Source organism: Mesoplodon mirus (assembly GCF_964341445.2).
Source record: "Mesoplodon mirus genome assembly, chromosome: 9".
NCBI classification, from domain to species: domain Eukaryota; kingdom Metazoa; phylum Chordata; class Mammalia; order Artiodactyla; family Ziphiidae; genus Mesoplodon; species Mesoplodon mirus.
Genome location: NC_138985.1, coordinates 60,912,489 through 60,927,199, shown reverse-complemented (window position 1 = coordinate 60,927,199; position 14,711 = coordinate 60,912,489). Strand labels below are relative to the sequence as shown.

General features: G+C 39.3%; 1 protein-coding gene across 4 annotated transcripts in view; it reads left to right on the top strand.

The window, feature by feature from the left end:
* Positions 1 to 14,711, top strand: part of CDK14 (cyclin dependent kinase 14) — a 597,668-nt gene that overhangs the window by 164,899 nt on the left and 418,058 nt on the right. The window lies entirely within an intron of this gene.

Here is a 14,711-nt window from a genome sequence, read left to right as displayed (position 1 = left end):
ATTCTTAAGAGTACTGATTTGACAAAGCCAAATATATTGATTATTCTTGACATCTTTTTAACTTGAGCTTTTACTCCATCTTTCAGAAGTCACTTAATTAAACAAACTGCAAACTCTTTCTTTCTTCCTGTCTCCTTTGGCATCATGCTGCATATATTTCCACACAGAGAAACAACTCTTCCCCCCCTTGTCCTCTTCCCCCACATTCTCTCTCAGGGTCAGGGCACAGATTTGGGTTCTTAAAAAGCTTGACGGGGCTTCCCTGGTGGCGCAGTGGTTGAGAGTCCGCCTGCGATGCAGGGGACATGGGTTCGTGCCCTGGTCCGGGAGGATCCCACGTGCCGCGGAGCGGTTGGGCCCGTGAACCATGGCCGCCGAGCCTGCGCGTCCGGAGCCTGTGCTCCGCAACGGGAGAGGCCACAACAGTGAGAGGCCCGCGTACCGCAAAAAAAAAAAAAAAAAAAAAAGCTTGCCGCTATGTGTTTCTGATAGGCCTCCTCCCTCTCCCATATTGGTTAAGAGTACAGATTTGGTGGCATGTAGCTTGTAGAAACTTTTAATACTCTTCCTGAAACAACTACAGGAGACAAAAGCCTCATTTTACCTTAATAACAATACCAAATATTGTTGAAAAATGTTTTTCTAACCTATCCTTGTTATTGTCTCCCTTTTAAGTCATTGTATAAGATAGGAAATTCTAACTAATTACTCAGATGTAATTGAATTACTAAGCTAAGTAATTAAAGAGATAGAGAAGACAGTTCTCTGAAGGATCATTCTAAACACATAATTGGAAATTTTGACTATGTGCTTATTTAGGTACTCTTTGGCTTTTCTGGAATGTAGTCTTATACCTTTGTTCATAGTTTTCAAGTTAAGAAGTTGAAGCAATATTCCTGATAAAGGAAGATATGTAAGTAAGGAAATTCAGAAATGCTGTAGATCAAAATTGAGTATTAATTTTGATTCTTAGACATTTGCCCCCAAAAAGCCTTTAAAAAATCTGAATAGAAAAAAATATGACGGGGAAGGAAAAAAAAATCTAGAGGGCTGTTAATGACTTCACTGTGTCTCTTAAGCATTGTAGAATGTCATGGTAATGGCATAAATGGTTGAGTTAATTTCAATAGTGGTTGTGTCCCAAGTTTTTGTATTTTTTCCTAAGGAAAAATAGTACTCTACTGTGTAAAAATTACTTGCACCTTTCATGTTAATAAGGTGAAGATAACTACACTGGATTAAGCAATTATTTTGTATAAAATATGGTATATTCATTGTCTCATTTATTCTTCACAACACTCTATAAGAAAGATCCCATTTTTATATTATTATTATCTCTGCTGGACCAGACAGCTTGGTGCTTAGAGAAATTTAGTCACTTGTCCAAGTCAGTACAGGTTATTAGTGACAGAACTTGTCTTGGCTCATGTCTTTCTGGTTTGAGGTCATCTTTTCCTAACCATTTTACATACTGCTTCCACAGGATAAGGCCTTCTTGGAAAGACTTGGTCCTTGTTGAGTATTCCAGATGGTTCTCCCAGATGCTCTGATTTGTTTTAATGGTGGATCAAACAGAAGCAAACATACTATTTCATTATAAGGAAATAAACCTATCATTTTGAAGTGCCTTCCCACCAAAGATATGCTCAGCTAATTTCCAAATGCAAGATAATAACTCTATTAAATATTTAACTTTAAGATTTATGACAAAATCTTGAAAGATAGTTGAAACATTCTCCATTTATTATGCCCAAATAAAAGAAAGACTGCCTTTTAAGTACCTGCAATCTTTGAGAAGGATAGTTCTGGACAGTTAATACTTTTCACTCCAGCAGGTCTCAATGTATCTTGTCAGCATTTCTCAAGCAGTTTAAAGCTTGCTGGTCACATGTACTATTTAATTTCCTCCAGCTGGAGATGAAAGCCATTGACCACTCACCTGCTTTAGGAGATGACAGGCTGCTTGTGCTTATTTGCTTTATGGTGGCAAGGTCAGGCCAAAGAACAACAGTTACGTGCCATCTAGCAACATTAAGAGAGCTGAGTTTGGTGTGTCTCCTGAAGCACTACGTAATTGAAAGAGTCAACTGAATGTTAGGATCCCTGTTCCAGTACTCCTCACCACTTTCCCATAGCTGTCTGCATCCCTGCCTCCATCTTTAAACATTATCTTTAGCATCTACCCCAAGAGCAGCTATCGTTATCTTGCAACAAAGCTGCATGGCATTTGTAGAGATACCCCTGATGCTCAGTTGGTGAGCATTTTATATATATGTGTATTGAATTACAGGTGTCAAGTTTGGATTTTGCCATAAACCTCATTGTATTCGTTTGCTAGGACTGCTAAAACAAATACCATAGAGTGGGTGGCTAAAACAACAGAAATTTATCATCTCTTAGTTCTGGAGGCTAGATCTAAGATCAAGGTATTGGCAGAGTTGGTTTCTTTCTGAGGGTTGGTCCTGTAAGGGAGAATCTGTTCCATGCCTCTCTCCTAGCTTCTGCGGTGTGCTGGCAATCTTTGGCATTCCTGGCTCGTAGATGCATCACCCTGATGTCTGCCTTCATGGTCGTATGGTGTTCTCTCTCTCTCTCGGTGTGTTTGTCTCCACATCCAAATTTCCCCTTTTTATAAGACCACTAGTCATTTTGGATTAGGGCCCACTGTAATGACCTCATTTTAGCTTGATTACTTCTGTAAAGACCCTATTTCCAAATAAGGTCACATTCTGAGGTTTTAGGGGTAAGAACTTCAACATATCTTTTTTGGAGGATACAGTTCAATCTATAACACTCATTAATTTCAAACCTCACTAATTTGGCATTGTGTTCATGATAATATTCTTCTTCATCTCCATTTATGATATATGTAAGTCATCTTTTATTTCATGGTTCAAATATATGAGCAAAGGATATCCCCCCCATCAAAAGATTTGTGTAATTGTTGACTTTGATACAGTTGCTGTCAGCCATTGTTTAGAAACCTGAGAAGTACAAAGACTTTTTATTACTCTTGAATTATCTTGAGTTTCTTATTCCTGTAGGGACACATAGGTTGGGGAGAAGTTGACTGAGATTCCTGTACAGTGTAGCCCCCTTGGTGATGAGCTTGCCTGTAAAGAATGTGGCTGGTTAACTGCAACCATATCAACATACATCACTCACAAATAAGTTTTCCTATTACAAAAAAAAAAAAAGCTTTGAACTTCCCACAGTTTTATATTTGAGTAGAGATTTGTTTTGTTTTGTTTTGAAACCAGTGTTCTCCAGCTTCTTAATACTTTCTTTGTGCATGTGTGTGTTTCTGTCTGGGGAAGGGAGGCAGTTTATTATCACTCTTGCTACTAATCTTTATCCTGGTTTGATTTCCTGGTTATGTTCTCTCTTCTAAATCCCTGTAGCATTTAATATAGGATTTTAAAAAATCATGCAGTGTATATATAATGTGCTACATTTTAAAACATGTGGCATTTAAAAATGTCTTTAGTTCAGCCCCTTGAAACCATCTGTTTCCCAAGGACATTTGTATCAATACATTAAGAGACTCGTTAACAGTTTTTTAGCTTATTTAATTAATGATGAGTGTTTGTTATGTTGTTTTTATGCCCCTTCTATGCTGTAGGTGAAAAAGAGGGAATTTAGATACAGATTCTGCCCTCAGGAAACTTAACAGTCTTGACGGGAGATGGTCCATATACATAAAGAACTCTGTATAAGTTAGAACGTAGTGTATTCTATATAAGATAGAATGCAGTAAGAAAGGCCCAGGTAAAATGCTGTGGGGTTTCAAAAGGAAGGAAGAGAGGATGGGGTTGACTAAAGTATTTTAAATGTGTGCTCTCCAGTGGTGATTGAATTCACAGCCTCATGTGCTTTTAAATCAAGCCTCCCGCATCACTGTGTATATTTGTAGGACTCCTTGGGAGAGTTCCCTTTTGGGACTTGGTCCTCTAACCACATGTAATGAAATTTTCACCAGACTCTTCACAAAATCTGTTAAAGCCTGAGGGCCTTAAAGTAAAATTAATTGTTTATTTGAATTATTGTGCAATTTTTATTTTTTTTTTTGCGGTACGCGGGCCTCTCACTATTGTGGTCTCTCCCGTTGCGGAGCACAGGCTCCGGACACACAGGCTTAGCGGCCATGGCTCACGGGCCCAGCTGCTCCGTGGCATGTGGGATCTTCCCGGACCGGGGCACGAACCCGTGTCCCCTGCATCGGCAGGCGGACTCTCAACCACTGCGCCACCAGGGAAGCCCCTATTGTGCAAATTTTGATAAAAGCAAAAGTGTTATGTTTGAGTGTTCGAGTGGGATTGGCATTAGACGATATAATTTGGACAGGTTGGTGGGTTGTTTATATGTGAGCACCCATGAATGCCTGGCTGTTGTAGGTAACAGGTATGAGCACCAGCCACCTCAAGTCCCAAACTTGGAGTATGGTGGGACCTGTGTGTTCCTCAGCGCACTGGGATCTGCGGGTGGAGTGCACCTGAGTTCCCCCCGACCCCATGCCTGAACCCCCAGTTCTCCCGAGTTCCACACCCTGCCCCGAGTGGTGAGAAGCTATAAACCTTTACTCTTGCCTGGGACAGACTCCTCTTTTCCTTCCTACTTTAAAGGAGTGCGAGGCTGTCGCTGCTTGCTTTTGGCTTTCTCATGCTTCTAGTGTCATTTACAGAAAGAAAAAGTTTGCTCTTTGTTCCATCTCTGGAATTAGAGTATTGGACTTACTCAGACTAAGTCCTCCCACAGATGACCCTGATTCCTGGTCATTTTTTTCCTGCTTATCTTCAGTTTCTGTTGAGGTGAAGATGCCAAAGCCTTACTCCTGCGGGAGCCCGCTAAACAGAGGAGCCGGCCCAAACTGGTCTGTACCAGCTGTAAATTGTTATCTCAGAGGTCCATAAGAACAATGGAGGAATTTGGTCACTTTATGTAACAGGAGATTTATGTGATTGAAAATGCCAGTCTTCTTTTAGCATTTCATTCTGCCAATGTGTGCTGAATCATTGAACTTGAATTCAACGACCTCATAAATTGAGAGACTAGGCCAAACCAAGACTGAAATACACTAAATACATTTCAAAGAGCTCTTCAAAGCCGCAGGAGAAATAGGAGGAAGAAACACTGTTAATTAAGACAAGCAGCAGCAAGAAGAAAGGCAGCAGCAGTCAGCCACCTTTTCAGAATATGTAAGATTAAAGAGGTGGCTCTTACTGCTGGCCCTGAAGGTCAGCTCCACTGAAACACCATCAGGAGGAGTTTGAAGAATTCTGAAAGTCAGAAATCCCCAGATGGAAAACACTGGACTCCTGGTTCACTGAAGTTTCAATCTTAAGTGTTGACACCTGGACTGTCATGCTGACTTCCAGCATCCTGAGAGGTTATCTGCCCACAAACGGGAACTCTGTACAAAAGAGAGGCAAATCTGATTATATTTTACGGCTCTGCTGCACTCTCTGTTTCTCATTAGGTCTGCTCTGATTTCTTTTAGACTTTGGGTCCATAGACTTATTATCACAGCTCACTTCAAAGATCAAGCCTGTAACCACACTATTAGTCACAGGATATGAAAATGGCATCATACTATGATAATACAATCAGCGTTAGCTTTGTAATTTAATGCACAAAATACGGCATTACAGTGTGCAAGAGAAACTGGATTTTAAAAAAAAACTAATGAAATGAATGGACTTTGTGTCATGTGATTTTCAGATCTGGTGCTCCTTGTGTACAGATGAAAGTAGAGTTCTTATCCTTACCTACTCCAAGGAGGATAATAGCCCACCCACCAACATCTGCTAATTTTATTTTCAAAAACCTTAAAGCCTATTCAAATTGCAGATTCAGCCCTGACTTCCTTTTCAGGAAGAATGTAAGGCATTAGGAGCTGGTTCATGGGTACAGCTGGTTCCATTTAGCTTGCAGCAGATAAACAAACAATACCTAATCTTTTTGACAAAAGTGACAATGAGTATATTGTTTAAGCAAGAACCATGATTTCAATTATTAGACCAAACTGTACAGGGCTAACTTTTCTATTAGTGTTTTAATGTTGCCTTCTGTTAGCCATTTTTATTATCAGGGTCTTTGATCATTTGATTGGGAGACCCTCAAAACAATCATTGATGTTTTCTGTCTTCAGAGTTGTAGTCCAGCTGGTGAAAATGGAGGCATTCCTTGGATAGTGGAGGAATATTTTGAAAGAGTTAGTGTAGAAATTTCCAATTATCGTAATGTCAGGGCTCCTAGAATCTCTCTCCCACTTAAACCACTTAGTTCAGTTTAAGTGGTTTTTGAGGAGGACTAGAGGAAGGACATGATGATAAGATTGGTTTCAGTTTAAAGCAAACCCACATTCCTGAGTTGCTTCATTGTTATTGTCATCCTTTTATTTTAAACCAGGATATATTTGCTGATATCTGGAGACATTTTTGGTTTCATAACTCAGGGAGCGGTAATGGTGTTACTGGCATCTAGAGGCCAGGGATGTTGTGAAACATGGTACAAATGAACAGGACAGTCTCCCTCAACAAAGAATTGTTTGGTCCAAAGTGTCAATAGTGCCAAAGTTGAGAAGCCCTTGTCTAAACAAGGAATGCAGAGAGGCATTGCCCATTTAAAAGAGCTCTTTCCGTTGGAGACATTTACTGAGCCCATACTGTGTTCGGTGTACTGGGCCAGGCAATGGATATGTAATGGTGGGCAAAACTGAGTTTCTCTTTCCATGGAACCTGTCATCTAGTGGGGAAGGCAAAGATTACTCGAGTCAGCAGATAAATCTGTAATTTTAAATTGAAAAGAGGAAAAGAGAGCTATGAGAAATAACTAAGATAGAGAGCGGTGGGTTATATATGTTTATGTGAGGGAGAGAGGTGGGCAATGAGTATACCTTAGATGGATGGACAGTGGAAGCCTTGCTGATGAGGGGACATTTACACTTAGATCTGAAGGAGGAGATGTGACCAACCAGGTAAAGATCAGGGATAAGAGTGTTTCAGTCCAGACCCTCAAGAAGAGCTTGGTATTTTCTACAGACTTGGAGAGCCCCATGTGACTGGGAGTTCAGGGGAGATTGGTATGAACTGAGTTTTGAAAAGTTGGCAAGGCCTTGAGGACCATCTTAGGAATGTTCTGCTTACATATTACTGCAAGATGAACCACCCCAAAGCTTAGAGAGTTAAAACAACAACTATCATTTATTTTGTTCATGAACCTACTCTTGGGAAAGGGCCAGACAGGAAAAGCTTGTTTTTGCTCCATGTGGTATCATTTTGCACAGCTGGACTGGGATATGAGGGATCCATATATGATTCACTAAAAAGATATAAAATGGAATCATATAAAATGCTCAATTAAAATCAGAGGGGGCAGAAAAAGAAGATGGAAAAGGACATACAATGAATAGAAAACAGTTTACAAACAGGATAGCTATTAATACACTTATATGAAAATCACTTAGAATGTAATTGGTCTAAATACACCAATTAAAAGACAGATATTGTCAAAGTGGTTAAAAAACAAGACCAACTATATGTTGTTTACCAAAAACCCACCTTAAGTATAAAGACTCAGGTTAAAAGTAAAGTGATAGAGAAAAATATACCATGCTAACTCTAATTAAAAGAAAACTGGAGGGCTTCCCTGGTGGCGCAGTGGTTGAGAGTCCGCCTGCCGATGCAGGGGACACAGGTTCGTGCCCCGGTCCGGGAAGATCCCACATACCACGGAGCGGCTGGGCCCGTGAGCCATGGCCACTGAGCCTGCGCGTCCGGAGCCTGTGCTCCGCAGCAGGAGAGGCCACAACAGTGAGGGGCCCACGTACCGCAAAAAACAAACAAACAAACAAAAAACTGGAGTTAGCTATATTAATTTCAGACTAAGCAGACACTTCTGATGATCCAGAAGACCATCAGGGATAAAGAGGAGCATTCCATATGATAGAAAGGGGAGTTTCCTAAGAAGACACAATTCTCAATGTGGATGTACCAAACAGTAAAGTGTCAAAGTACATGGGGCAAAAACTGATACAACTGAAAGGATGAATAGGTAAATCCACTATAGTAGATGGAGACTTTCACACCCCTCTGTCAGTAACTGATAGATCATGCAGGCAGTAAGATCAAGGAGTAGATGACCCGAACAACACCAAGATACAGAAAGTGGAAGCTGCCTATAATTTAAAGCCTGTGCCCAGAACTGGCAGTGTCACTTTCACCTACTTTATTTATCAAGTATTTGAAGAGACCAGATTCAAGGGGAGGGGAACACAGACTGTACCTCTCAGTGAAGAATGTCAAAGAATCTTTGGGCCATGTTTTAATACCTCACAATACAGTTTGGATTTCATTTTAGTCTGGAATTAAATCTTTGCTCTTACCTTTGCACAGAGCTCTTTCACTTATCTTTTCTGACCACATATTCATTGACTACTTCTTGGATTAACCTCACTCTTTTACAAAATATTCCCAAGAAGGATAAAGATCCAGTTTGGTATAAGGTGCTTTGTGTAGAGGGGGACCTTATGTACTGGTTTGCTTGGGACAATCCTGGTTTATGCTTGTTGTCTTTGTGTAATTATTAATAGTGCTCCTTTTTGCTAATTCAGTGTTTTTACTATTCGGTGTCTCCATTTGGATGATAAAATATATGATCACCTTCCTTATGTAGTGCTTTATTTCTCTAGAACTTGCTAAAACATTTTGCCAAAAAACAAAATTTCTTTTTTTTTTTTACATCTTTATGGGAGTATAATTGCTTTACAATGGTGTGTTAGTTTCTGCTGTATAACAAAGTGAATCAGTTATACATATACATATGTTCCCATATCTCTTCCCTCTGCATCTCCCTCCCTCCCACCCTCCCTATCCCACCCCTCCAGGCGGTCACAAAGCACGAGCTGATCTCTCTGTGCTATTCGGCTGCTTCCCACTAGCTATCTACCTTACATTTGGTAGTGTTTATATGCCCGTGCCACTCTCTCGCTTTCTGACTTAACTTCTTAACACCCTCTGTGCCACTCTCCCATACTCACCCTTGACACGGAGTGAGCATGCCCTACACTTTACTTCTCTGTCCATTGTATTTCCTTTTCCTGGAATGCTTTCCTCACTGTTTTCACCTGTTGACATGTACTTCTTTCAAGGCCCAGATTGAATGCCACTTCTCAAAGGCATTTTGATCTCATCCTAGACTGACTAGCCACACCTAGACTGACTAGCCACAATCTGTACATCTCTAAAGGCACTTATATTATGCTCTGGTATTGTTCTTATTTTTTCAGTTGTCTCAACTCTCTGATTAAATTGCAACCTTGAGAGTAACTATTTTTTTTTTTTTGAGCAGCAGGGAATTAGCAGTTTAATGACAAATACAGTTATCAAATGGTATGCTTCCAAAAAAAGAGTCTAATGAACTTATACAAGACCTATGTCTAATTACTCAATAGTATACCTCCCAGACAAAATGTCTAATGGCCATATACAAAGGCCTAGGTATAATTATTTACCAGAATGTACATCTGTAAACTAAATTTTTTTACAACTTTATTGCAGTATAATTGCTTCACAATGGTGTATTAGTTTCTGCTTTATAACAAAGTGAATCAGTTATACATATACATCTGTTCCCATATCCCTTCCCTCTTGCGTCTCCCTCCCTCCCTCCCTCCCTCCCTCCCTATCCCACCCCTCCAGGCGGTCACAAAGCACCAAAGCACTGATCTGATCTCCCTGTGCTATGCGGCTGCTTCCCACTAGCTATCTACCTTATGTTTGGTGGTGTATATATGTCCATGCCTCTCTCTCTCTGTCACAGCTTACCCTTTCCCCCTCCCCATATCATCAAGTCCATTCTCAAGTAGGTCTGTGTCTTTATTCCTGTTTTACCCCTAGGTTCTTCATGACATATTTTTTTCATAAATTCCATATATATGTGTTAGCATACAGTATTTCTCTTTCTCTTTCTGACTTACTTCACTCTGTATGACAGACTCTAGGTCTATCCACCTCATTACAAATAGCTCAATTTCGTTTCTTTTTATGGCTGAGTAATATTCCACTGTATATATGTGCCACATCTTCTTTATCCATTCATCTGTCGATGGACACTTAGGTTGTTTCCATCTCCAGGCTATTGTAAATAGAGCTGCAATGAAAATTTGGTACATGACTCTTTTTGAATTATGGTTTTCTCAGGGTATATGCCCAGTAGTGGGATTGCTGGATCATATGGTAGTTCTATTTGTAGTTTTTTAAGGAACCTCCATACTGTTCTCCATAGTGGCTGTACCAATTCATATTCCAACCAACAGTGCAAGAGTGTTCCCTTTTTTCCACACCCTCTCCAGCATTTATTGTTTCTAGATTTTTTGATGATGGCCATTCTGACTGGTGTGAGATGATATCTCATTGTAGTTTTGATTTGCATTTCTCTAATGATTAATGATGTTGAGCATTCTTTCATGTGTTTGTTGGCAGCCTGTATATCTTCTTTGGGGAAATGCCTATTTAAGTCTTCTGCCCATTTTTGGATTGGGTTGTTTGTTTATTTTTTGATATTGAGCTGCATGAGCTGCTTATAAATTTTGGAGATTAATCCTTTGTCAGTTGCTTCATTTGAAAATATTTCTCCCATTCTGAGGGTGGTCTTTTGGTCTTGTTTATGGTTTCCTTTGCTGTGCAAAAGATTTGAAGTTTCATTAGGTCCCATTTGTTTATTTTTGTTTTTATTTCCATTTCTCTAGGAGGTGGGTCAAAAAGGATCTTGCTGTGATTTATGTCATAGAATGTTCTGCCTATGTTTTCCTCTAAGAGTTTGATAGTGTCTGGCCTTACATTTAGGTCTTTAATCCATTTTGAGCTTATTTTTGTGTATGGTGTCAGGGAGTGATCTAATCTCGTACTTTTACACGTACCTGTCCAGTTTTCCCAGCACCACTTATTGAAGAGACTGTCCTTTCTCCACTGTACATTCCTGCCTCCTTTATCAAAGATAAGGTGACCATATGTGCGTGGGTTTATCTCTGGGCTTTCTATCCTATTCCATTGATCTATCTTCCTGTTTCTGTGCCAGTACCATACTGCCGTGATTACTGTAGCTTTGTAGTATGGTCTGAAGTCAGGGAGCCTGATTCCTCCAGCTCCGTTTTTCATTCTCAAGATTGCTTTTGCTCTTCGGGGTCTTTTGTGTTTCCATACAAATTGTAAAACTTTTTGTTCTAGTTCTGTGAAAAATGCCAGTGGTAGTTTGATAGGGATTGCATTGAATCTGTAGATTGCTTTGGGTCGTAGAGTCGTTTTCACAATGTTGATTCTTCCAATCCAAGAACATGGTATATCTCTCCATCTATTTGTATCATCTTTAATTTCTTTCATCTGTGTCTTATAATTTTCTGCATACAGGTCTTTTGTCTCCTTAGGTAGGTTTATTCCTAGATATTTTATTCTTTTTCTTGCAATGGTAAATGAGAGTGTTTTCATTATTTCACTTTCAGATTTTTCATCATTAGTGTATGGGAATGCAAGAGATTTCTCTGCATTAATTTTGTATCCTGCTACTTTACCAAATTCATTGATTAGCTCTACTAGTTTTCTGGTAGCTTCTTTAGGATTCTCTATGTATAGTATCATGTCATCTGCAAACAGTGACAGCTTTACTTCTTTTCCAATTTGGATTCCTTTTATTTTATTTTCTTCTCTGATTGCTGTGGCTAAAACTTCCAAAACTATGTTGAATAAGAGTGGTGAGAGTGGGCAACCTTGTTTATTCCTGATCTTAGTGGAAATGGTTTCAGTTTTTCACGATTGAGGTCGATGTTGGCTGTGGGTTTGTCATATATGGCCTTTATTATGTTGAGGAAAGTTCCCTCGATGCCTACTTTCTGCAGGGTTTTTATCATAAATGGGTGTTGAATTTTGTCGAAAGCTCTCTCTGCATCTATTGAGATGATCATATGGTTTTTCTCCTTCAGTTTGTTAATATGGTGTATCACGTTGATTGATTTGCGTATATTGAAGAATCCTTGCATTCCTGGAATAAACCCCACTTGATCATGGTGTATGATGCTTTTAATGTGCTGTTGGATTCTGTTTGCTAGTATTTTGTTGAGGATTTTTGCATCTGTGTTCATCAATGATATTGGTCTGTAGTTTTCTTTCTTTGTGACATCCTTGTCTGGCTTTGGTATCAAGGTGATGGTGGCCTCGTAGAGTGAGTTTGGTAGTGTTCCTCCCTCTGCTATATTTTGGAAGAGTTTGAGAAGGATAAGTGTTAGCTGTTCTCTAAATGTTTGATAGAATTCGCCTGTGAAGCCACCTGGTCCTGGGCTTTTTTTTATTGGAAGATTTTTAATCACAGTTTGAATTTCAGTGCTTGTGATTGGTCTGTTTGTATTTTCTCTTTCTTCCTGATTCAGTCTTGACAGGTTGTGCATTTCTAAGAATTTGTCCATTTCTTCCAGGTTGTCCATTTTATTGGCATAGAGTTTCTTGTAGTAATGTCTCATGATCTTTTGTATTTCTGCAGTGTCAGTTGTTACTTCTCCTTTTTCATTTCTAATTCTATTGATTTGGGTCTTCTCCCTTTTTTTCTTGATGAGTCTGGCTAATGGTTTATCAATTTTGTTTTTCTTCTCAAAGAACCAGCTTTTAGTTTTATTGATCTTTGCTGTCGTTTCCTTCATTTCTTTTTCATTTATTTCTGATCTGATTTTTATGATTTCTTTCCTTGTGCTAACTTTGGGGTTTTTTTGTTCTTCTTTCTCTAATTGCTTTAGGTGCAAGGTCAGGTTGTTTATTTGAGATGTTTCCTGTTTCTTAAGGTGGGATTGTATTTGCTATAAACTTCCCTCTTAGAACTGCTTTTGCTGCATCCCATAGGTTTTGGGTCGTCGTGTCTCCATTGTCATTTGTTTCTAGGTATTTTTTGATTTCCTCTTTGATTTCTTCAGTGATCAGTTCGTTATTAAGTAATGTATTGTTTAGCCTCCATGTGTTTGTATTTTTTACAGCTCTTTTCCTGTAATTGATATCTAGTCTCATAGCGTTGTGGTCGGAACAGATACTTGATACAATTTCAATTTTCTTAAATTTACCAAGGCTTGATTTGTGACCCAAGATATGATCTATCCTGGAGAATGTTCCATGAGCACTTGAGAAAAATGTGTATTCTGTTGTTTTTGGATGGAATGTCCTATAAATATAAATTAAGTCCATCTTGTTTAATGTATCATTTAAAGCTTGTGTTCCCTTATTTATTTTCATTTTGGATGATCTATCCATTGGTGAAAGTGGGGTGTTAAAGTCCCCTACTATGAACGTGTTACTGTCGATTTCCCCTTTCATGGCTGTTAGTATTTGCCTTATGTATTGAGGTGCTCCTATGTTGGGTGCATAAATATTTACAATTGTTATATCTTCTTCTTGGATCGATCCCTTGATCATTATGTAGTGTCCTTCTTCGTCTCTTCTAATAGTCTTTATTTTAAAGTCCATTTTGTCTGATATGAGAATTGTTACTCCAGCTTTCTTTTGGTTTCCATTTGCATGGAATATCTTTTTCCATCCCCTCACTTTCAGTCTGTATGTGTCTCTAGGTCTGAAGTGGGTCTCTTGTAGACAGCATATATATGGGTCTTGTTTTTGTATCCATTCAGCCAATCTGTGTCCTTTGGTGGGAGCATTTAATCTATTTACATTTAAGGTAATTATTGATATGTATGTTCCTATTCCCATTTTCTTAATTGTTTTGGGTTCGTTATTGTAGGTGTTTTCCTTCTGTTGTGTTTCTTGCCTAGAGAAGTTCCTTTAGCATTTGTTGTAAAGCTGGTTTGGTGGTGCTGAACTCTCTCAGCTTTTGCTTGTCTGTAAAGGTTTTAATTTCTCCATCATATCTGAATGAGATCCTTGCTGGGTAGAGTAATCTTTTTTTTTTTTTTTTTTTTTTTTGCGGTACGTGGGCGTCTCACTGCTGTGGCCTCTCCCGTTGCGGAGCACAGGCTCCGGACGCACCGGCTCAGCAGCCATGGCTCACAGGCCTAGCCGCTCCACAGCATGTGGGATCTTCCCGGACCGGGACACGAACCCGTGTCCCCTGCATCGGCAGGCGGACTCTCAACCACTGCGCCACCAGGGAAGCCCAGGGTAGAGTAATCTTGGTTGCAGGTTTTTCTCCTTCATCACTTTAAATATGTCCTGCCAGTTCCTTCTGGCTTGCAGAGTTTCTGCTGAAAGATCAGCTGTTAACCTTATGGGGATTCCCTTGTGTGTTATTTGTTGTTTTTCCCTTGCTGCTTTTAATATGTTTTCTTTGTATTTAATTTTTGACAGTTTGATGAATATGTGTCTTGGCATATTTCTCCTTGGATTTATTCTGTATGGGACTCTCTGTGCCTCCTGGAATTGATTAACTATTTCCTTTCCCATATTAGGGAAGTTTTCAACTATAATCTCTTCAAATATTTTCTCAGTCCCTTTCTTTTTCTCTTCTTCTTCTGGAACCCCTATAATTCAAATGTTGGTGCGTTTAGTGTTGTCCCAGAGGTCTCTGAGACTGTCCTCTGTTCTTTTTATTATTTTTTCTTTATTCTGCTCTGCAGCAGTTATTTCCAGTATTTTATCTTCCACGTCACTTATCCGTTCTTCTGCCTCAGTTATTCTGCTATTCATCCCATCTAGAGTATTTTTAATTTCATTTATTGTGTTTCTAAT